Source organism: Desmodus rotundus, chromosome 4 (assembly GCF_022682495.2).
Source record: "Desmodus rotundus isolate HL8 chromosome 4, HLdesRot8A.1, whole genome shotgun sequence".
NCBI classification, from domain to species: Eukaryota; Metazoa; Chordata; class Mammalia; order Chiroptera; family Phyllostomidae; genus Desmodus; species Desmodus rotundus.
Window position 1 is genome coordinate 50,708,151 of NC_071390.1, and position 21,319 is coordinate 50,729,469.

The window sequence follows — 21,319 nt, forward strand, 5'->3', positions numbered from 1 at the left end:
GAATGTCATCCCCGTCCATGTCCTCCAAGAGCACACTCAGAATGTTCTTGAAAATATCACACAAAATATCTAGATCCTTTGTAGTTCGGAAACATGACCACTAGGTGCTCACACTCCTGTGCTCACACCTCCCTTAAACCTCCTAGGTTTTTTTCCTTTATGTGCATCTCATTATAAAATCGATCTATGTTTTTATGCACTGGGGTCATATTGTATATATTGTTCTATAATACTGCCTTTTGCAATCTATGAGATTCCCATGTGACCATAGGGAAGCTGAGGCAGAGCGAGTCCAGAGACTGTCTGGAAGATCTGGGCGCAGAGCAGGATGCAGATCCCCTATCCTGTCCAGGACTCGTGACTCTGAGGACCACGCGGGCTGCCTTCCGGGGGCCCACCTGGCGCGGTCGCAGAGGCCGGCCTGCCTGTTGGATGCGCTCCCACGCTGCCTTCCAGAGTGTGCAGGACCAGAGGGACCCAGGTCAGGACCCCACGGGAGCACCTCCTGGCCCCCCACCCCCTCACCGCTCTCCCAGATCTGCTCTTGGGCGCCTGAGAAAAGGGTCCCAAACCTTCTCCTTAACACTGAAAAGTCAGGGAAAAGAGCCTGTCTCACCATCTGTGACGCGTGCCCCCGTGCTCCCCTGCCGAGTGGGGACTGAAGAGAACACCGGGCGCCGCACGTGATTCAGGTCGGCTTCCACAGCTCCCCCCCGCCCTTCGTTACCCACAGAGCTCCATTATTTATGGGTTACTTTCAGTTTTCGGTATCACAACATTGTGACAAGCATTTACATCTTTTTTTAAAATTTATTGAGAGAGAGAGGAAGGGGGGAGGGGGCAGGAGGGGGAGAGAGATTTGTTGTTCCGCTTACTCGTGCATTCGTTGGTTGATGGATTCCGTATGAGCCCTGACCTGGAATCAAACCCGCAACCTTGGTGTGCTGGAGTGACTCTAACCCACTGCGGCACCCGGCCAGGCCCACATTTACATCCACGACCACCTGTTTGTCTGCACCTCCAACGGATGCTCTCAGGCGTGCGGTATTTCCACATCACTCACTCCGAAGAGTGGGATGGCTAACGCAGCCAAGCAGATACGTGGGTTTCCAATTTTTGTACTGCCATCAAAGTACTCTCCAAAGAGGTTATTCAAGTTCCGGCCCCACAGGCAGAGAATGGGGTGCCTGTCTCCACATGCTCCCCAGCGATGGGGGTGACCGGGCTTTAACATGTCTGCCCCCCTTTCTCCTCCACGAAGCCTGAGGTTGCCCTGGCGGGTAGGGAGGAAGCTGTGCGGGGGGGCTGAGCAATGTCTCCCACCCCAGGATGTGTGCAGCCCCCAGGGTGTGCCGGTGGGGTCTCCCTGGGCAGAGGGACTTTGCAGAGGTGATAAGATTATGGACCTTGAGATGGGAGACTACCCTGGATTGGCCGGGGGCGGCTGGGGGACCCGTCTCATCACATGAGTTCCTAAAAGTGAGGACCTTCCCCAGCCGTGGGCAGAGGAAGACACGATTTTGGAAGAAGGGTTGGAGACATGGGAAGCCGCTGGCTTTGAAGCTGGAGGAAGAGGCCATGAGCCAAGCCATGTGGGTGGCCCCTCGAAGCTGGAAGTGGCTTCTCCCCCGGGGAACAGAAGAGAATGCAGCTCTGCCGACACCTTGGGAGACCCACGTCGGACTCCTATCTGCCATAAAGACCTCCTGTAAGGGGATCAATCTGTGCTGGTTTGAGCCACTGAGATGGTGACAATTTGCTATGGCAGCTCTAGAAATGACCGCAGAGGGCAAGCACAGAGCTCCGCGGCCCTCTTCCCGGGGACAACCCTTTCCACTCTGGTCTCCTCGCCACAGCCAGAACACGCCAGTCCTTCCTGCCTCTGCGCTGATTAGCCCACCAAAAGGCCCTGAACCTTTCACACACATACCCACCTGCTCTGCTCCCACGCATTCCTTCGCTCCAAGCCTTCTGGAGCCAGACAGACAGCAGAGGTCCCTTCTCCCCTCGGCAGAGTTCACTTTGGCTCACCTGGGTCACCCGGATGGAGGAGACGCGAGGGAGACAGTCTCTGCTCTCGTGACATCTGGATCCAGCCGCCGAGTGAGACCGGGAGAAGCAGCAGTTATGAGTGTGCTTGGGCTTCACTGGCCGTAAGGGCAAGACCGGATGGTTCCTCTGTCTTCCAGAGCTTGTACTTGATTAGGGCAATCAGGTCCACCTTGCTCGCTGGGGCCCTGGGCAGGCGCAGCCTGGAAGGGTGGGGAAGCTGATGCCTCCGGAGCAATCCTCAACCTGTCCGGGGAGGGGCCGGTGGCCAGCCCCACCGCCTGCCTGGTGATGGGCCATTCCCGGAGGCCTTGTGCAGGAGACCAGACCCTGCTGCCCACAGCACTGACCTCGGGAATGCACTCCTTCTCCTCCTCACCCCGAGAAACTCCTGCACCGGGGTCCCCGTCTCAGGCTCTGCCCAAGCACGGGAATGACTGCGAGTAAAACTCAGGGAGGCACTCGAGGGGCTTGAGACACACCACCGTCGCCTCCATGGCCAGCGAGGCAGGGGGCACACTTCGGGTCAAACGGGACCGGAGAGACAGGACTGGGTCGCAGGAGCCTACTTCTCACGGTTCCGTAGGCTGGGAAGTCTAAGGTCAAGGCCCCGGCAGACTCGGCACCGGTGAAAGCCCGGTCCAGGTCCACGGGCGGCTGTCTCCTCACGGCACCCTCACGTGGTGGGAGGACGAAGAGCTCTGCGGGCCTCTTCTGCGCAGACACCAATCCCACTCACCGGGCTCCTCCCAGAGGCCCCACCTCCAAATGCCACCCCATCAGGGGTTAGGTTTCAGCGTAGGAGTTGGGGGGGACACAGACATTCAGTCTAGAGCACCCACTCGGCCTACCTTCAAGCCCCTGCCCTTGACTTTCCCTCCTATACGGTCTTAGAACATGACACCTCACCTTCCCTCACCCCTTGCAGCTAGAAGTGTCCACGTGACCCAGTTCCAGCCAAGACCTTATAAGCAGACTTCTGCTGAGGTTACACTTGATGTGGTTACACCCTCATCTTCCACTGTCCTCCTCCCAGAACTCGGACTGAATTGAAACTTCTAGAACACCACACTCAGCAGGTACGGAGGACACGGTCTTCCCCAGGCCCAGGGAGCGCTGGCCCAGATGAACCATGCCAGGCCACAAAGCAAGTCTCACTACATTTAAAGGGACTGAAAACGCAGTACAGTGGCATCGCACCAATCACATTAGAGATCAGTGACACTGTGATATCCAGAACATTCCCGAATATTTAAAAATTAAGCAACGCTTCTAAATATTCTAGGGGCCAAGGACGACATCACAAGGGAAATTGGAAAATATTTCTGGAGTGACAATAATGAAGGCACAACCTGCTGAGGGAGACGGGAGAAAGACGGGGCGCTGTGTGGTGGAATGAGCGGCCAGCGGGGAAACAAAGGCAGGGCCCTTGCCGCTGCCGTCTGACTTACTGCGGGAGGCGAAAAGCTAAGGAAGGCACGTCCCGCCTGTTGACCCAGCGGCACCGAGCCTGGCGGTGAGACTGCCAGGCGTTTGGACCACAAGCACAACTAGGACGTGGGGCTGGGGGGTGGGGAGCCCTTGAAAGTCCGTGCGTGTGTGTCACCTCCACTCGCTGGGAGAGGAAAATCGTGAGCCTATGTATTCGTCCCAAGGCCTGGAAGGGGGAAGAGGAGGGGGACCTCAGTGCCCAAAGAAAAAGCCCATAAAACGACTTTGGTTAACAGCCTGCCTCCCATCACGTGTCCAAAATGAATAAATGGAGTCCGGAGCAAGATAAGGATTTGGGCTAACAGACCCCCCCCACACACATACCTACGTTTGGGTAGTCATGTCTCCCTGGGAGGAGGCTGGCATAACCTTTACTTGTCAATCAATATGTAACTTCTTCACCCCCACCCCTCCAATTGTGTAAGTCCTCAGAATAAAGGACTCTCTCTCCCTTGACTCTTTTTGCCACACAGGAGACACCCAGCCACCTGGCTCCTGGCCGCCCTGCTCCGGCCACCCTTGTTTTGCTTTCCCATGAGAACTCAGCGCTAATAAACTTGCTTGCACACTAGTAGGCTCTCTGATCTGTAATTCTTTACTGCATGGGCGAGAAGAGCCAATTTCCTGGGAGTTTCTCCTGTTACAAAACTATTAATGTCCTCCAGTTAAAAGACTCCTTCAGATGTTATCTTTTTCCATTCTGAGATTTCCATTTGCTTCTTACCTCCCCCGACCCCCTCAGAGTGTGGCCCACACACCTGCAGTGCAGAAGTCTGAGCGTCTGAGGGGGATTTCAGGCAGATTTTGGGCCCCCTTTCCTTGGTTCCCACCTTGCTGAGATCTCCTCCCTCAACATCTGGTGGCTCAACCAGCTCTGAATTCTGACCTCTGACTCCTCAAGCACCATGGCCTCTGCTGAGTGTCTCCAGCACAGCAGGGCCTGGGACAGGCCCTCAGGGGAAGCTGGAGAACTGTGGGCCTCACCCCATGAGGGCCTTTCCCTGAGTCCTCTCCCCTCCCTCTTCCTCCTGCTTGGGGTAGCTCTCCGGCCGTCAGACAGTTGTCTTTCACGTTTTGTGCAGACTGGTAACCACTGTAGGCAGACATGTTGATCCGATAGTAGTGATGCTGCCATTCCTGGGAGGCGGAAGTCACTCCTGACCATCTTCCCAGACACCTGCCCGTGTGGTTTGTGTACCTGCGTGCACCCGATTTCACACGAGCAGGACCATACACTCCACGCCACTTTATGTCCCGTCTTTTCCCCTCAGCAAAACCGTGAATGTCTTTCTGTGTTCACATTTGCACACCTACACTGCCGTCTTGAAGAGCTACATAGTTTCCCATGGATACAGGTAAGCTATTTCCTCATCCCAGCCCAGGACACAAACAGTGCTGTGTCAGGCCCTTTTGCAGACATCTCGCGCGTGTCCCCAGTGCTCTCTTGGGACACATTCCTAGCAATGGAGTTGCTGGGTGCAAGGCATGCCTCCATGCCTGCCCTCCTTTTTATTTATTTATTTTTCATTTTAAAAATTATTTTATTTACTTATTTTTAGAGAGAGGGGAAGGGAGGGAGAAAGAGAGGGAGAGAAGCATTGATGTGCAAGAGAGACATCGGTTGGTTGATTCTCTTGCACCCCCAACCCGGGACCTGGCCCACAGCCCAGGCTTGTGCTCTGACCTGGAATTGAACCAGTGACCTTTCGGTTTGCAGGACAGCGCCCAACCCACTGAACCACACCAGTCAGGGCCTCATTTCTATATTTTGCATCTTCTGAGCCTCTCTCAGAGCAAAAGCAAAAATAAAAGTTTTCCACCACCTGTGGCCCCAGCCACCCAGTTCCTCTTTCTGGAGCAACTGATGTTACCGGTTTCTAGGGAACTCTTCCGAGGGGTATCATGCTTCTGTATAGAGACAGGAATTCCTCCTCAGCCGATTTTCACACAAATGGTAGCCTACTGTGCACACTGTTTGCCCTTCCAGCACATTTCAAAAGCCAGGCTCCTTAAGAAAAAGAAAACAAATAGCACACCATAAGCTCTATAAACGGACCTCAGTATATGACCCCAAGATTTTTTTTTTATAATCAGTTCCCAAAGATGGGACAAAAGTGAAATAACTAGCATCAGAATTTCAAGTCCTCTTTCTTGCTCAAATTGCCCCTGGACAAGGGGACTCAGGGCGGAGGCGTGGTTTCCTGGCAACCTGTTTGCCTGCAGAGCTACATGCGGGAGGGAGCTGGCCCTGCTGAGGCCACGTCTGCGGCCACCCTGCTCTCTTTAGCTCTGAACTTCAGCCATGGATTATTTTTATCCATTCCAATCACCAGTCAGCCTGGCAACCTGTAATTTGGGAGCCTGGCCGCCCCTGTGCTGTAATTCCCAGCAGACAATCAGACCTCAGGATGGCCCCTTCGACTTGCACTTTGGTGATGCTCTGTGGCCAGAAGTCTCTTCTGCAAATTAGAGCCAGGATGTGGTGCCGGGGAGACAAACCGGAGCGGGAGGGAAAGACGGGGTGTCTGGGTTTTCTGTGCCGGCCTCGTCGTCGTCAAGTTGGGATGGCATCTTGGAAACACGTGTGTGCCATCTCTTCTCAAAGGCGATGGGTTGGTGCTGAGTGTGGGGCTGGCTTTACAGGCGAGGCTGGCGGAGTAGCGCGGCCTTTGGCACAGCGCACCCCCTTTCCTCCTCACCTGGTGCACGCTCCCCTGCAGATGTGCTGACTGTCTTTGCCATCAGTGACGTGGCTGCCGGCTCTCCTGCCTCAGGGGAGACTCGAGGGGCCCTCTGTGTGCGGTCCTGTCAGGTCACTAGAACTTGACCTCCACCATGCCCCTCTCCAGCATCCACAAAATAACCCGACTCCTCAGGAGGGGGAAACTGGTATGTTACTGAGAACTTACCAGAGGGCCCAACACGGGTAAGGTGCTTTGCTTTGGCATTTTGGTGGCAGGTTTTCATTTATTTAGTGAGCACTAGTACATCCGTTTACACAGAAACCTTAACAAAAGGAAAGAAAAAGGAGTTTTCATAACATAAAAGCAGAAACTGAGTGAACTCGCAGGCTGCGTTGTCCTTCCCCAATGCGCATCTTTGGCTAAGAAATAAGTCATTTTTTCCCTGGCATCATTTACTCTGGAGGATTCGGGTGTTTGTGGGGCTACCTGACCCTCATGACACCCTCGGGACATGGGCGTGCTTCACTCCAGGTCAAAGATGCGGGAGCTGAGGCTCAGACTTGGGCCAGAAGCTTTGCTCGGGCCAGCGCTCCTTCTCCGAGTGCATTATCTAAAGTGATCTCCCCACGCGAGTCCTTCCCAGCCTCTTACCCTGGGTGACCTTTCTTCAGAGCACTGAGCTCTACCCGATATGCCTGCCTGGCCGGCCACACCGCGCTCCACTGCGTCCCCCTCTTACCTGATTGCCTGTGGCCCGTGTCTCTCACTAGACTAAAGCTCCTTGCGGACGGGAGTGGGTCGGCTTTGATCACAGCTGCAGCCCAGCACCCACAGCAGGGATGGCCCCTAGGAGGCACTCAACAAGTTTTGCTGAATAAATTCAGGGCGGGGAGCCTAGACCCAGACCCAGGTCTGCCTGATTCCGAAGTGATGCAGTCAGTGGCAGTCCAGCCCTTGGGACACAGAGCAGGCTGAGAAGGGCAGAGAGTGGACGGGGTAGGGCGGGGGCAAGCAGAATCACCACAAAACTTAGGTGAAGCCTCTGTCCTCTGCAAGGCCTTTTGTGACCACCCTAAGCATAAAGAGGTGTTCCCCTTTCTGTCTCTCTGGCCTCATGACGGTTGTAATAAGCAAGATCTCACTCTGCCAGGCACTACGCTAGGTACCTACGCCTCAGAGTCATCTTACAGAAGAGGACACTGAGGCTCAGAAAGGCCACACAGCCAGCAGGTGGCCCCTGAGCTCCCGTGCCTCACCCTACAACAGGCCTGTCTCCTCACCAGCACGCAAGTCCCTCAGGGGCAGTGCATCCATTTTCGCCTCTGTCTCCCCAGCCCTGAGCTCAGGGCTGGATTGTTCTGGGTGCCTGACAAAAGTCTGTTGAATAAATGAAGGAATGGGCAACTGTAAATTGCAAAGCCATCTTCCAATATGTGATTATTATTTCTTCTCTCTCCTCTTTCCCCTACCCTTGACTCCTCCCTAACAATTAAGCCTACCTTGTTGGCTCTGTTTCCCCCACATCCTGAAAGGCTTTGGAACCCCGAGGCCCACTAAGGGGGGCGGTGCAGGGCCACGGCCCGGGAGGCAGCGTGGTATAAAGGCTAACAGTGTGCTCTTCACAGCCAGACTGTGTGGGTGGCTGGCTTCTGCGAGTGTCCCTTCTCTCACCTGGAAAATGGGGGTGATGACAGTGCTGCTGACATTGATGGCGACCCTGTTGCAGACACCCCTTAGGCACCACTGCGGAGGCTCTGGGCCTCTGCTGTGGTTGGTTCTCACCACTGTGCTGGCAACGAGCTCTGTGTGGACTGTGACCAGCTCCTGGGACAGGGCCTGACCCCCTGTCCTGGGCTTCCCTGAGCCCGTGGAAGTATGGGATGTTGCAGGGCGGGGCTTGGTGTCTACTCCTGCCTAACCTAGGAGGGGGCGGGGTGTAAGGCCCCTTGAGCTGGATACTGGCTGATGGGAGGCAAGAGTTGGTAAATAAATTCTCTCTCCTTTGCTTCCCTGGCCCATCCGCCTGAGGTGCATTCTACCCGCCTCTATTTCATATCCCCCAGGGAAAGAGCATTCCCTCAGCTGCACCCTGTGGTGGCCTATTGTAGCGCAGACCTGCCTTCCTGGCTTCACTTCCCGCCCCTCCCTCCTGATCCCTGGGGTCACTCCTAACCCAGCAGCAAACACCAGCCCTCGGCCTCCGGCTTTGCTTTCTACAGATCCAACCATTGTCTTCCTCTAAGGGTTCCTGAGAAGGCGAAGTAAGCTCCTTAAGTGAAATGCCTGAATCGAGGTCCACCACCAGCGGGCTCTCGTCTGTCTGATCACCGCTGGGCTCCTTCTCTGTGTGCCCCACGTCCCGTCCATCAGAGGCCCCACGCACCGCATCTCCTGCACTAATCTTTACTAACTAGGGCCGCCTTTCTCCATCCCACTGCCACTGCCTCACCCAGGCCACCACCAGCCCCTTGCCTGGACCCCGCCTGGTGCTACTTCCAGCCTTCCCCCGGCCAAACCCTGATTTACTCTGCATCCGTTGTGACCTAAAGTGCAACCTGGTCGCGCCACTCTCCTGCTCTAAAGCGCCCGGTCTCCACTTCTCCTTAAACGAGGTTGCAGCCCCTCTGCGGGGCAGAGACTGGCCTCTCCAGGCCTCTCCCTGACCACGCCCCCCACCGCCTCAGCATGGCCTCTCCACTGCAACGATCTCTGAACGTCCGTCAAACACACACAAAACAGAACGAACAGTATAAATAAACCCAACGCACCCATCACTCTGCTTCAACTGTCATCAGTACAGGGCCAGCCATGTTTCACCTGTACTCCCACCCACTCCTTCCTCCTCTTTCGATTATTTGGAAAGAGACGCCAAACGTCATGCGTATCATTTCATTTGTAACTATTTTCCATGTACCCCTACAGGGTAAGGATTCTTTCTTTCTTTATTTATTTTTTACAAAAACACTACCAAAATACCACTCATAAAATTTAATAATAGTTACTTAAATCATCAAATGTGCCATCAGAGTTCGCATTTCACCCACTATTTTATAAATTTTTCAAAAAATTGTTTGAATCAAGATCCAAATAAAGTCCACACATGGTGTGTGATTAATATGGCTTAGATTTTTTTAATTTAAAAAAATTTCTATTTCCCTTCCACCTCTTCTGTTTTTCCTTGCAATTTTTATTCAATTGTTTTTGAAAAACTTGGGTCTTTAAATGGGTCTCTCTTTAACCTGTGGAATTATTCGTAATCTGCATTATGTCAATATTGATGGTGCCATTTTAACGATGTTTCTTTGTCCCTAATAGTTCCTTAAATGAGTAGTTACATTATAGGCTTGATGAGATTCAAGTTCATGTCCTCTCCTCATACCCCCGTCTGCCCCCCTGCTTCTGTTTCTCCGTTTTGGCAAGACTATTTGATAGGCGACATTCTGTCCTTCCCTCAGGACATGCACGATGTCTGATGACCTCTCTCTCTCTGTGGTATTAGCAGCCACAGATGATCACTTCCTGGACCCTTCCACTGATCAAGGGTGAAAAACAGTGATATTTTAATTCTATGATTCTTCTTCTGTTTATTGGCTGGGATATTTCATAAGACTTAATGCCAATGATTCACTAATTTTTCTGGTTTTCTGAAGCTTGTTCTCTAGTGGATTAGCCAAAAAGAGTTCAAGGGAACAACACTTCTTAGATTTTCCCGGACTTGTAACAGTGTGACTTCCATGCTGCAAGGTCAGTTTCACTCAGCGCGAAATCCTTGGTTCGAAGTTCCTGAAATGCGTCACTAAAGGGTCTTCTGGCACAAAGTGGTGTCGAAAAGTCAGACGACAATTTGCTTTTCCTTCCTCATAGGTGACTTGGTCTTTTTGCTTGGATTCCCTCTTTTCTTCTTCTTCTTTTTTAAGGCCCAGTCGTTTTCCTAGACTTAAGTCTCAGGGTTGATTTGCCCCGGTATGGGGCTTGCCCCCTTAATATGAAATCTCAGGCCGTGCTCTCTGTGAGGAATATTTGGTTGAATTATAGTTTTTGGTATTTGTTCTGGGTCATGGTTTTAGTTTTCTTCAGGGTTTTTCATGGATTCCTCTTACATGTATGTCAAATCTTCCTTTTCTGAGTGCTAGGTGTATCACTCCTGAATCTTGTTTATCTTTATATTTTATTTCCATATGTTAAAAGGCCCTCGTTTCCATTTTATTTTTCTCTTAAAATACTACCTGTTATGGTTATTCTCTCTTCTGTTCTTCTTTTCATCTTTATTTCTGAAATGATTCCTTATTCTTTTATATTTAGTTATTTTCTGAGTTTTATCATCACTCTTTTCAAAACTCCCTTTTTCCCCAACCAACTCATTTCTGAGTTTATCTAATTTTGATCATGTTACTTCATAACTTCTATCAGTGAAAAATTTTCTTTAATTTTGTTTTGAAATATCAAGTTACAGTTTTCATGTCTCCTGTGAACATGCTTTCTGGCACGATTTTATTATTTGTAAGAATGTTATCTTGCTACCTATTCTCCATTTTTTAATAATTTGCCATGGGATTCAACCTTGATGCATTTCTAACGTTCCTTTTTAAGTAAAATGAATTTTCCAGTACGTGGGGTGAGCAAGAATGGCTTTCTCACTTCTTGGGACTGGCTCCTGCTTCTGTTCAGACTCCAAAGTGACGGTTCTAATTCTATTGGCACATAACAAATCACCCCAAACTTAGTGTGTAAAACAGCAAACACTTGATTGCATTCACAGGTGCTGTGGGCGGCAGATCCAGAAAGAGCTCAGAGAGGAAGGCAGGTCAGCACAGGATGCCTGGTCTCTCAGCTGGAAGACTGCGCTCAGGGGCCTTGACGGCTAGGGCCTCGGGTCATCCGCAGGCTCAGTCACTCACATGTCTGCTGGGGGTGCTGGCTGTTTGACAGAACACCTAGTGTGATCTCCCTCTGCGTGGCTTGTCCGGCTTCCTCTTTGCATGGTGGTGGGTTTCCAAGAGCAAACATCTTAGGAGAAAAGGTGGACATGCATGATGTTTGAATAGTCCCGGAAGTCACATGGCCTTTACTGCCACTGCACTTTACGGGTCAAGCCAATCACAAACTTCCAGCCAGATGTGTAGATCCCAATATTTAAAGGGACAAGTGTCAAGGGGACATTGTACGAAGAGCACGTGGGATGAGGAGATAATTTTTGCAGCCATATTTGCAAAATAATATCTGCCTCAATAATGCTATGTATACATATGTGTGTGTGTGTGATATGCATGTACACACACACACACGGCTTCACATTTTCTGAAATCCCTTGATCCTTCGCCCCCAACTCCATCTTCACCTGGAGCTTCTCGTTGTCTCCAGTGCGCCTGCCCTGACCAGTCTGCTCTCTGCTCTCCAAGCCCCCGTGTGGGGCTTTGTCATGAGAGGGAACCTCAGTATATTAGTTGCAGGAGCTTATAGGGGAAACAAAAGTGGGCTTAGAGGCCCAGATGGCTTCAGACTCATTACGTGGTGGTCGGCCCCTGGCACTCACATGCAGATTGGATTCTGCAGAATTATATTCCGGTTTCAGCCGTTATTGCGCTGGCCTGCCGTAGTTTTTGAGCGCGCGTTGGCGATGTGTGTGTGTGGAGGGGGCGCCTGCTCTCAGGACCATCAGAAGCTCAGTCGCCTCCCTTCCTCCTCCCCCCACAGAGATGCCGATTTCACATGAGTCTAGTAACTGGCTGTGGTTTGTCCCCACCCCACCTATATTTTGGGTTTGTGGGTTTAACTTGTCACCCAGTCTTGCTGTAGGTGTTGTCTGTGGATCTTTTGGGGTTTTTTTTTTTATCCTGGTTGTTTGGGGATTTTTTAGAGGGCAGTGTAGTAGTCTAGTAGGGATGTCATAACAAAATACCCCTGAGTAGGTGGCTTAAAAACAGAAATTTATTTTCTCACAATTCTGGAGACTAGAAGTCCAAAATCATGGTTCTGTCAGGTTTGGTTTCTGGTGAGACCTTTCTTTCTGTTTTATTTTATTTTGCAATTAAATTTTACATTCAATATTATTTGTATCAGTGTGAGGTGGACAGCACAGTGGTTAGGCCAACACGTACTTTACAAAGCAGTCCCCCTGACGTTTCAAGGACCCACATAGGCACCATACGTAACTATTACAATATTGACTGTATTCCCTACTGTACCTTCCTGTGACAATTTCATAAATATCAATTTATAGTTCTTAATACCTTCACCCTTTTCACCCGGTCCCCTCTCCCCCTCCTCTGGTGAGGTCTCTCTCCTTGCCTGTAGACAGCTGCCTTCTCGCTGCGTCTTCACACGGCCTTTCCTCTGTGACCACCCCCCACACACACATCTGGTACCCCTTCCCCTTCTAAAGACACCACCTGTCCTGTCGGATTAGCGCCCCACCCTTATGACCTCGTTCAACCTAAATTATATCCTTAAAGGCCCTAACTCCAAATACAGTCATTCTGGGGGCTATGGTTTCAACGAACGAATTTTGGGAGGACATAGCTTTCTGTTCACAGCAGGGACTTTGGGGAGATGCAAAAGAGGCATTGGCTGCAGTTCATCCAGGCCAGTCACTCAGGAGAGGGAGCAGAGTGGAAAAGGGTGGGGAGTGCTCTGGGGGGTGAGAGGAAGATGTTCAGCACAGGACAAAGGCCCCAGTGGCTGGGCTCCTGCCTGCGTCTCCCTGTCACCAACTCCTGACACCTGTTGCCTTCCCCGTTTCGCTCTGCAGATAGCCAATGGCTTCTCAATTTCCCTGAGCACACTGTCCAGTTTCTGGTCTCCTCACCTTTGCTCACAGCTGTGGCCGCCTATAATGCCCCTCCTCGCTTCCTACCCTCTTCTCTCCGTTTCAAGCAAGAGTGCCTGTTTATTTGATCCATTAGCACTTACCTCTGCAGCTTCCTTCTCTAGAAAGTCAAGGTGGCTACAGGGACCCACCTCCCTGCTCCTGTGGCATACACACATGCCCAAGCACACTCCCATGCCACCCACCTATGCCTCCTCGGCACACTTACCTCACTGCATCCTGATTGCATCTTTATGAGTCCCTCTCCTGCCTGCCCACTGGACTGGGAGCTCCTTGAAGGCAAGGCCTGTGCCTTGTCACCTGCGGCAGATTGGATCCCCGCTCTCAAGTCTGCGTTGCCCTTGTCACAGAATTCTTATCTATGCCATCACCACAGCACAGAGAGACTTAGAACAGACTTCTTTGCCTTACCGACTTTGGGTTTGGGCATGGGAATCGCTTTAGCCAGTGACGTCATCAGAGGCTTTAAATGTGCTTGGGTGGGTTGACTTGTCTCTCATACTCCCTTGGGAAGAATGTGTTCTGGGAAGCCACTGGTCCAAACAGAATGTGGGGATGTGAACGCAACCCAAAGGCTGGATGCAAACCCAGCCAACTGTGGCCGGAAACGGACCTGTGAATGAGGAAATAAATGCAGGTTGTCGAAGGCCACTGAGATGCGGAGGATGTTTGCTGTGTGGCATCACTGCAGCAATAGTTGACTATGACAACGTTTATCCTTGTGTTCCCAAGCCCAGAACAGTCCTGGGCCAAAAAATGTTGTTAAATAAAGAAACAAATAAATCTTTGATTCAATACCTTTGCAGTATGGGTCTACACCTCCTGAGACTTCTGCTACCTCCTCTTTTCAAAAGGGACAATAATGGTTTCTTTGTAGGGCTGTTGTGAGGATTAAATGAAGTGAGATGGGTGAAACTCCTGGCACTTTGGGCTAAGTGGCATTTTTCTTCCTCCCTCTCCACCCCTTGACATCTTTAAGTGAACACTTCAGTTACAATGACCGGAGGGCAGAGGAAGCTGAGATGGGTGAGGCAGTGGGGACAGGGAAGAGCTTACTCAAGGCTCTTCAGCCTCTGGGCCCTTTAGCTGCAGCTGAGGGAACCTCTTTATAGTCTTCCTCTTCCCCTCCTCCTTTGCGCCCTGGATTCTTCCCTGAGTCACTGCCAAGTAGGTCTTCCACGACCGGAGAAGAGGACTTGCCCAGACCCGAGAATTGCTGAGCCATTCCCTGGCCTTGCAGGCAGCGGGCTGCCTTGAAACAGGGAGCGTACACTTCCTCTCCCTTGGAAGCTAGCCGCCATGGAAGAAGTTTCTCCCCTCTGAAACTACCATGCCATGAGGAAGCCCAGGCTACCACATGGAGAGAGAGAGAGGACATGCTGGGAAGCACAAAGGTACCACACATGGAGTGAACCCTCTTGGGCTTCCGCAGCCCAGCCCCACCCAGCTGAATGCAGCAGAGTGGCCTCAGCTGATGCCATAAGGAGCAGAGCCTTCGAGATCAACCCAGCCAACCCACAACATTTAAAGAAGTAGTGCTGGCCGGTGTGGCCCAGTTGGTTGGGCATCATCCTGGAAACCTGCTTGATTCCCGTTCAGGGCACATGCCTGGGTTGCAGGTTCAGTTCCCAGCTGGGTTGGATTGTCTACAAGAAGCAACCAATGTTTCTCTTTCTCTCTCCCTTCCTCTCTTTCTAAAATCAATAAAAGAAAACAAAATTTTAAAGAAGTAATAACATTTTTGTTGTTTTAAGTCATTGAGTTTTGCAGTGGTTTGTTACACAACAGGTAAATGAAACAGCCTTTCTCTATAATCTATGGACTATATCATATATAATATGTATAAGAAATATTACTATTATTTCTGAACCATTTAAGAGAAAGTGGCAGAAATCATGCCTCTACATATTTCAGTGTATATCTGTAATAAACCAAAACATCACCTTACAAAAAACAGTATGGTTTTCAAGTTCAGGAAATTTAATATGGACAGCATGTTTTTATTCATTTGGTCACCATTCCTATTTTGTCAACTATCTAAATGTCTTTCCTAGTAATATTTTACTTTTCAGTTCCGGGATCCGGTTCAGGACTACTCACTGCGTTTAGTAGTTGTATGTGTTACCGTGTACGTGGCTGCATAACAAGCCACCCCAACACTCAGTGGCCTAAAACAACACCTACCCTCTCACAGTTCCTGTGGGTCGGGAATCTAGATGCAGCTTAGCTGGACTCCTTGACTCAGGCCCCCCAGGCTGCAGTCGAGCTGTCGGCCAGGGCGACAGTGATCTCGAGGTGCAGCTGGAGCAGGGTCTGCGCCCAGGCTACTCAGCGATTGTGGGCAGGGCTCAGGTCGTTGCAGACTGTTGGCCTGAAGCCCTCCGCATGCTGCTGGCTGTTGGCCAGGGTTCTCCCTCTCTCAGTTCCTTGAAACATGGGCCTCTCCACAGGGCAGCTCACAATTTGGCAATTTGATCACAAGAAGGGAGTTGAGAAGAGCCAAAGAGAGAATGCTAGTGAGTCAGAAGTCATAGTCTTCTGTAACCTAAATCAGAGTCTTCTGTAATCTCAGGAGTGACATCCCGTCACCTTTGCTGTATTCAGTTCACTACAAGCAGGTCACCAGGTCCAGGCACACTCGAGGGGAGGGGGTCATGCACGGACGTGAACACCAGGAGAGGAGGTTCATCGGGGATTATTGTGGAATCTGTCTACCACAGCACTCTTGTCTGTTTATTTTCTTCTAATATGGCAAGTTTTTTAGCCTTTTCCTTTGTCTTTCATGTGGGTGATATTTTAAATATTTCAGGCCCATTGTTTGGTAAATGTCCCTCGGTTCGAGTGTGTCTGACGTCTGCTCACGATGGGTTCAGGTGGTGTATCTTGGACAGGAATGCTTCACACTCAGGGTCGTGCCCTTCTCAGCGCGTCACATCAGGAGGCGCATGATGTCTGTGTGTCCTATCCCCGGTGACCCTACCTGGACTGCCTGATTAAAATGGCGCTCAGGCTCCCACGTTCTTAACCACTGCGCAATTCCGCCTCTGGCTGGGGAAGTTCTTCCAATTCTCAAACAGGGTAACAGCAAAACAACAACAAACTGGGGCCAATTCTCTTGACAGAGCAATCGTGGGAGGAAGTTGAGCCTAGAAACTACTTTAGGACGAAAGTGCCTGGCGTCTTGGATCAGACCTTTGCTCTGTACTCCTCATTTGCACCGGGATGCTCTCCCTGAGGGCCCAAGTATGGGCTGTCATGCCAGCCGAAGCACGGAGAATGGATACGCTTTCATACGCCTGCTTCTTTCAACTACTCATCCCTTCACCCAGAAAGCCCTGTCCCACCTCTACTGGTTTTTGTTGTTGTTGTTGTTTTTTGCCTTTCCACCTGCAGAACTCAGTTCATCTCTTAAGCTCAGGCCTGGGGTCCACGGCCCCAGGATAAGGCTGCAGCATCGCACAATTGCAGGGGCCAAGAGTCACACCGCATTCCATGTGCCTGGTGCCCCTGGAGCTGGGCGAGCCTGTGGTCTTGTTCCGGAGAAACCCTCCGCCCCCACCTCCAGCCTCACCTCATAGAGCACACTGATCACTCGAATTTTTTAAAAGATTTTTAAAATTTATTTTTAGAGAGGGGAAGGGAGGGAGAAAGAGAGGGAGAGAAACATCAATGTGTGGTTGCCTCTCACCTCCCCCCCTGCCCCACTGGGGACCTGGTCTGTAACACAGGCATATGCCCTGACTGGGAATCAAACCAGCAACCCTTTGGTCCACAGGCCGGCACTTAATCCACTGAGCCACACCAGCAAGGGCTGATCTCTAGAATTTATTTAGACATAGGTTTGTCTTCTCTTGACAGAAGATGGGACTAAGGCTTGCTTACCTCTGTGGGCCCCAGTATTCAATGTGTGCTCAGTAGGCATTGGGTGAACACAGGAATTTCCCAGGGACCACTGGTGCTCCCCCTCGCCACCCCAACTTCAGTAGCACAGAGTCCCATCCTCCTCTAATCTGGTGGTGACACAGTTCTAGGTTTCAGCGTTTGTAACCCCTGAGGTGCATTTCCAAATTCTGGCAATAAAACCCAAGACTCCACGTGTTCCGCAGGAAGGCCTCCCTTATAAGGCCAGCAGGTGCAGTTAAAGGCACCTTTGTGACAGATTTGTGAGGCTGAAATGGAGAACTTCCCTTCTGAGAAGAGGTGACAGAGGCTGGAGAACCCATGTGTCAAGGTACCTGCTCTGAAAACCAGTTGGAAGGTATGCACGCTGATTCCAGGACAGAGCCGGGCCCCCTTTGATCTGACCTGAGGGCAGCCAGGAGATGTGGAGAGAGGGAGGGACCAGGGAGCTTTACCAGGAGGTGCCCTGAGGTCTGAATTCCCACCAAATCTTTGCTCCCTATGACAGGTGTCCCAAGCGTATGTTTTGCGATATATGAGGAGTCTTTCCTATAAGTTGACCTTTGGGCCGTCTGGTTGTCTGACCTGGGCCTCAGGAACCGAAAGTACCGGCCGCCCACACAACCACAAGCCCTACTGGTGACAGACACCAGCATTAAGAAGTAATGGGAGTCAACATGAGGAAGTACGCTGCACTCCGGTTTTATTCATACGGATTCCACCCAAATCCACACTGACCTAGTAACAGTGACAACCGCTCAGAAACAATCCACAATAAGAGCACACGGAGGATCCGGGGATAACGAACCTCAGTCCCAAGAGTCAGCGGGACTGAAGCGCTGGAGAGCTTTCTCTCTGGAGGAGCAGGCAGGACGTGTCAAAGTGACTCATCTCTGGACTTGTCATCGTGGTCTTAAACCCTCTGCTTTTATGCTCCTTTCTGTTGCAAAGTCATGTTGATTTTGCACAATTTCTCGTAAACATGTTTTTCTTAATTTGGATGAGCACATGCTTTTTCCTCAGTCCAAATAGGCACATGTTGTGTCCACCAGCTCTGATAGGCAAGCGCTGTTTTGTGCAACCTCCACTGGCACACGGTTCGGGGTGCTCCACTGCGGGGGCTCTGGGAGGGTGGCCTTGCCGTTCGGATGAGCACATGCTGTGCACCACGCGCGTGTCGAGGGGCTGCTCGGCCCCCTGCATTATTGCTCTACTGCGCATGCTCTAAACGTGGCTTCAGGCCTTGCTCTCCACAGCAGGTCACCGAGCCGTTAACAATAAAATCGAAGTACACGGTAAGTTTTTCCTGCTAGAAGGGACACCAAGGTCTCACTTCACAGTCTGGAGCAACGCGCCCTCCAGCCCACAGCCTCATGGAAGCTGAGGCTGCTCTGGACCCAGATAATGAAGAGGGGGCCTCTGGCTTGGCCCGTCTGTGAGGACGCGCCCCCGGGAAGGCTGGGGTCGTGCTCAAGGCTATTGGGTTTCTCATCAACAAATGTTGAGAATGACAGAGGGAGGCCAAGTACAGATGTTGAGGTTTTTGCTTTTTTGGATTTTCCTATTTCTCCTTTGCAGGAAATGATTTCTTGTGTCTAAATCCTACTAAATGCCAGGGCCACTGGTCTTGGAAAGGCCTGAACTATTGGCTCACGCCCTGCCTGTTGGTAAGACTCGGGAGAAAAGCCTCACCAGCTGGAGTCAAAGCCTGGGAGGCATCACCTGGACGCAGACAGGTAAAAGGGAGCTCGGTTTCTGGGCCAGTTCCAAGCTCTGCACCACGCTCCCGGCGACCCCGTCCTCGCTAGTGCAGCGGCCCCCAGCCGAGGCGCCAGCTTCCCAGGAGGGTCTGAGGACATCGCGAAGCAGCTCCAGCCGGCCCGCGTGCACCCTACTTCCTTCTCACTTCCCAGGTGTCAGAGAGGGGTGCAAGGTCTTTGGAAGCCTGGGGGACAGTCATTTGGCCCTCCTGCCCCGTCCCCCACCTCCCCGCAGAGATGGCGGAGAACCCGAGCAGCCAGAGTGGTCTCTCTGGGGAGGGACAGGACGGGAGGCTGGTAGCGGCCCGGGAGAATCTGGCGGAGGAAGCCAGGAAGACCTCCCCCACCTCCCCACCCAGGGGCCCAGAGCCCCTCCCAGCCTCTCTGGGAAGGGGTGGGGACCCGAGCGGCCCCAAGCGAGTCCCCGGGGAGCGGCGGGCGGAGGGGCAGCGCCCGGAACAAAGGCCCACAGAGGGGTCCCGGCGAGCTCGATCCCCCCGGGGGCGGGGGCGGCCCCCTCCCCACTCAGCTCCTCCCTCTCCTCCTCTTTTTCCACCCGGAGGCCCGGCCGGCACGCAGCCCGCAGCCTAGCTGCGCCAAGTTCGCCAACGGTTCCCAAGTTGTCGGCACGCAGGGGTGGGAGCTGGGTGGGGTGAGGACGAAGAGGAGGAGGGCTCCCCGGGCGCATTGGACGCGGTTCAGGAATCCGCAGCCGCCGCCGCTCGCCGCTCGGGCCGAGCGGGGAGGGCGCCAGGCAGCACCGATCGCTCGCTCACTCGCTGGCCCGGGCGGCGCCCGCCTGGCGCCTTTTCTCGCAGGGCGTGCGAACCGGCCGGGCCGGGCTGCGCCGCGCCTACCTCTCGCCTTCCCCCGGGAGGGCGCGGAGCCTGGGCCCCGAGGGAGCTGGTTCCGCTGAGCCGAGGGCAAAGTTGCGAGCGGATGCTGCCGGCGCCGGATCTCAGCCGCGGAGAGTCGGACCCGCCCCCGCCGGAGGAGGCTCGGGGGCTGGGGTAAGTAGAGAACTAGGGTCCCGGAACCGCCTCCGGGCTCCTGGGAGGCGGCCCAGCCGTGCGCCCCCTCCCTTGCCAGGCTGGGCGCGCGCGCCAAACTTTGGAGGAAGAGGCGCCGACACGCAGGCAGGGAGAGGGAGCTCCCGGCTCGGGAAAAACTCCACGCAGGCACCCACAGTCTCCACACCAGCTGCACCCAGATTCACTACTGCCAGGTACACACAGCTCATCATCACTCAACCCACCGACACGGCGCATCGCTCTGAGCAGGCGCCACGCCGGCCAGACCAGGCACACGCGGCAGACCGAAATTTACAGTCCGCGAGCGCGGCGGCTTGCATCCTCGGACCTAGCGTGTCCTCCTGCCCTGAAATAAATCCACCGTCTTTGTCTGCTGCCCCTGCTGCGTCCACTTACAAGCCCCCCCAGAAGCGACGGGCGTGGGAGGGACTGTCTTGTCCTTGAAAGTCTTGGCCAGGACCCCGAGGCCGAGAAGTGGGGAGGGGAAGGCAGACGTCGCGGTCTGTTCTCGGGGTTTATCAGAAGCGAGCTGGGTGTGGAAACGGTGTCTGGGTGCTATGTCTGGGTGTGCGCGGCCCTTCCGGAGGCGAGGCGGGGAGAAAGGAGGGAGTGATTCATAAACTCAGACCTGGCGTTGTGGGGTCTGTGAGCAGAGTGGAAAAGGCTGGCAGGCCGGTGCTGAGCTGGACAGCTGGCTGGTGGAGGTGACGGGGCCTGCGAGGGAAGCACAGACCCTTCTTCCCTCCGCAGATGAGCTTCCTCAGAGGGACTTTTTCCTCTGGGGTCTGACTGAGGGGGTTCCAGGCCTTGGGATAGACGTGTGAAAGTGGGTGGGGTGTGTTTACGATTCCAAGGTCACAGAGAAACCCCATACCGAAGCCTTATTTACTTTCATTGCATCCGAAGTTGTGTTTGTTTTCAGATGTCCTGGTGTTCTGAGGCCCCAGGATGTTTCAAGGATGGTCCTGGACCTAGCACAGTGCCTGGCACACAGTGGGTACTCAGTAAATAGTTGTTTGACACGTAATGACACCTGTAATTCATATCTGTTAGGGACTCACTACGAGCTGAGCCTGGTGGCCTCAGCTGGGTTGGAATGGTCTTCTTGCAGAGGAAGGGGTTCCCAGTGGTTCCAGGGAGTCCTGCCTGACCTGTTTGGGGAAGTGGCCCAAGCAGCTTGTTCCATGGTGCCCTGTGCACTGGCATCGGGTTTCATCACTGGCATCTGCCGCCCTTAGAGGGGCAACGGGAAAGTCTTCATTTCGGCAGCTGGCCAAGCTGGAGCTGGGGTGGGGTGTTTCCTCCTCGCCTCTACTGGCCATGTTGGAGGTGGGTCGTGAAAGGAGCTGTGTCCTGCAGCAGGGGCCTGGCTCCGTGGTGGCAGCAGGTGGAGGGGCCCTCTCAGGCCCTGTGCGGAGCATGGAGTGCGTGCCTCTGCGCCAGCTGGCACGACCTTCCCGGGGCAGCAGCAACATCTCCTGTTCCTGGAACTGTGATCATAGGCAGTCTTGGGAATAATTCCCTATGGCACCCGACTGAGTGTGCAAGGACGAGGAGCCGTGTAATTGCAGAGAAGTG

The 21,319-nt window shown here is 53.0% G+C and overlaps 1 protein-coding gene and 1 long non-coding RNA gene across 8 annotated transcripts in view; one reads left to right on the forward strand and one right to left on the reverse strand.

Annotated features, from left to right (window-relative positions):
- Positions 1-5,110: 5,110 nt before the first annotated feature.
- On the reverse strand, positions 5,111-19,685 carry LOC139440846 (uncharacterized). Its single transcript, XR_011651111.1, has 4 exons — positions 19,568-19,685; positions 13,462-13,663; positions 6,450-6,546; positions 5,111-5,548 (listed from the first exon to the last, which is right to left on the reverse strand). It is a non-coding gene; the product is annotated as an uncharacterized lncRNA (long non-coding RNA).
- The window catches only part of CHST3 (carbohydrate sulfotransferase 3), a 32,960-nt gene continuing 29,632 nt past the window's right edge, over positions 17,992-21,319 (forward strand). For 5 of the 7 annotated variants that reach the window (XM_053922804.2, XM_053922812.2, XM_053922806.2 and 2 more), the window contains exon 1: positions 17,992-19,720. The gene's annotated coding sequence lies outside the window, so the exon portion shown is untranslated. The remainder of the gene's footprint in view (positions 19,721-21,319) is intronic. The other 2 variants (XM_053922807.2, XM_053922808.2) reach the window with 1 other exon arrangement.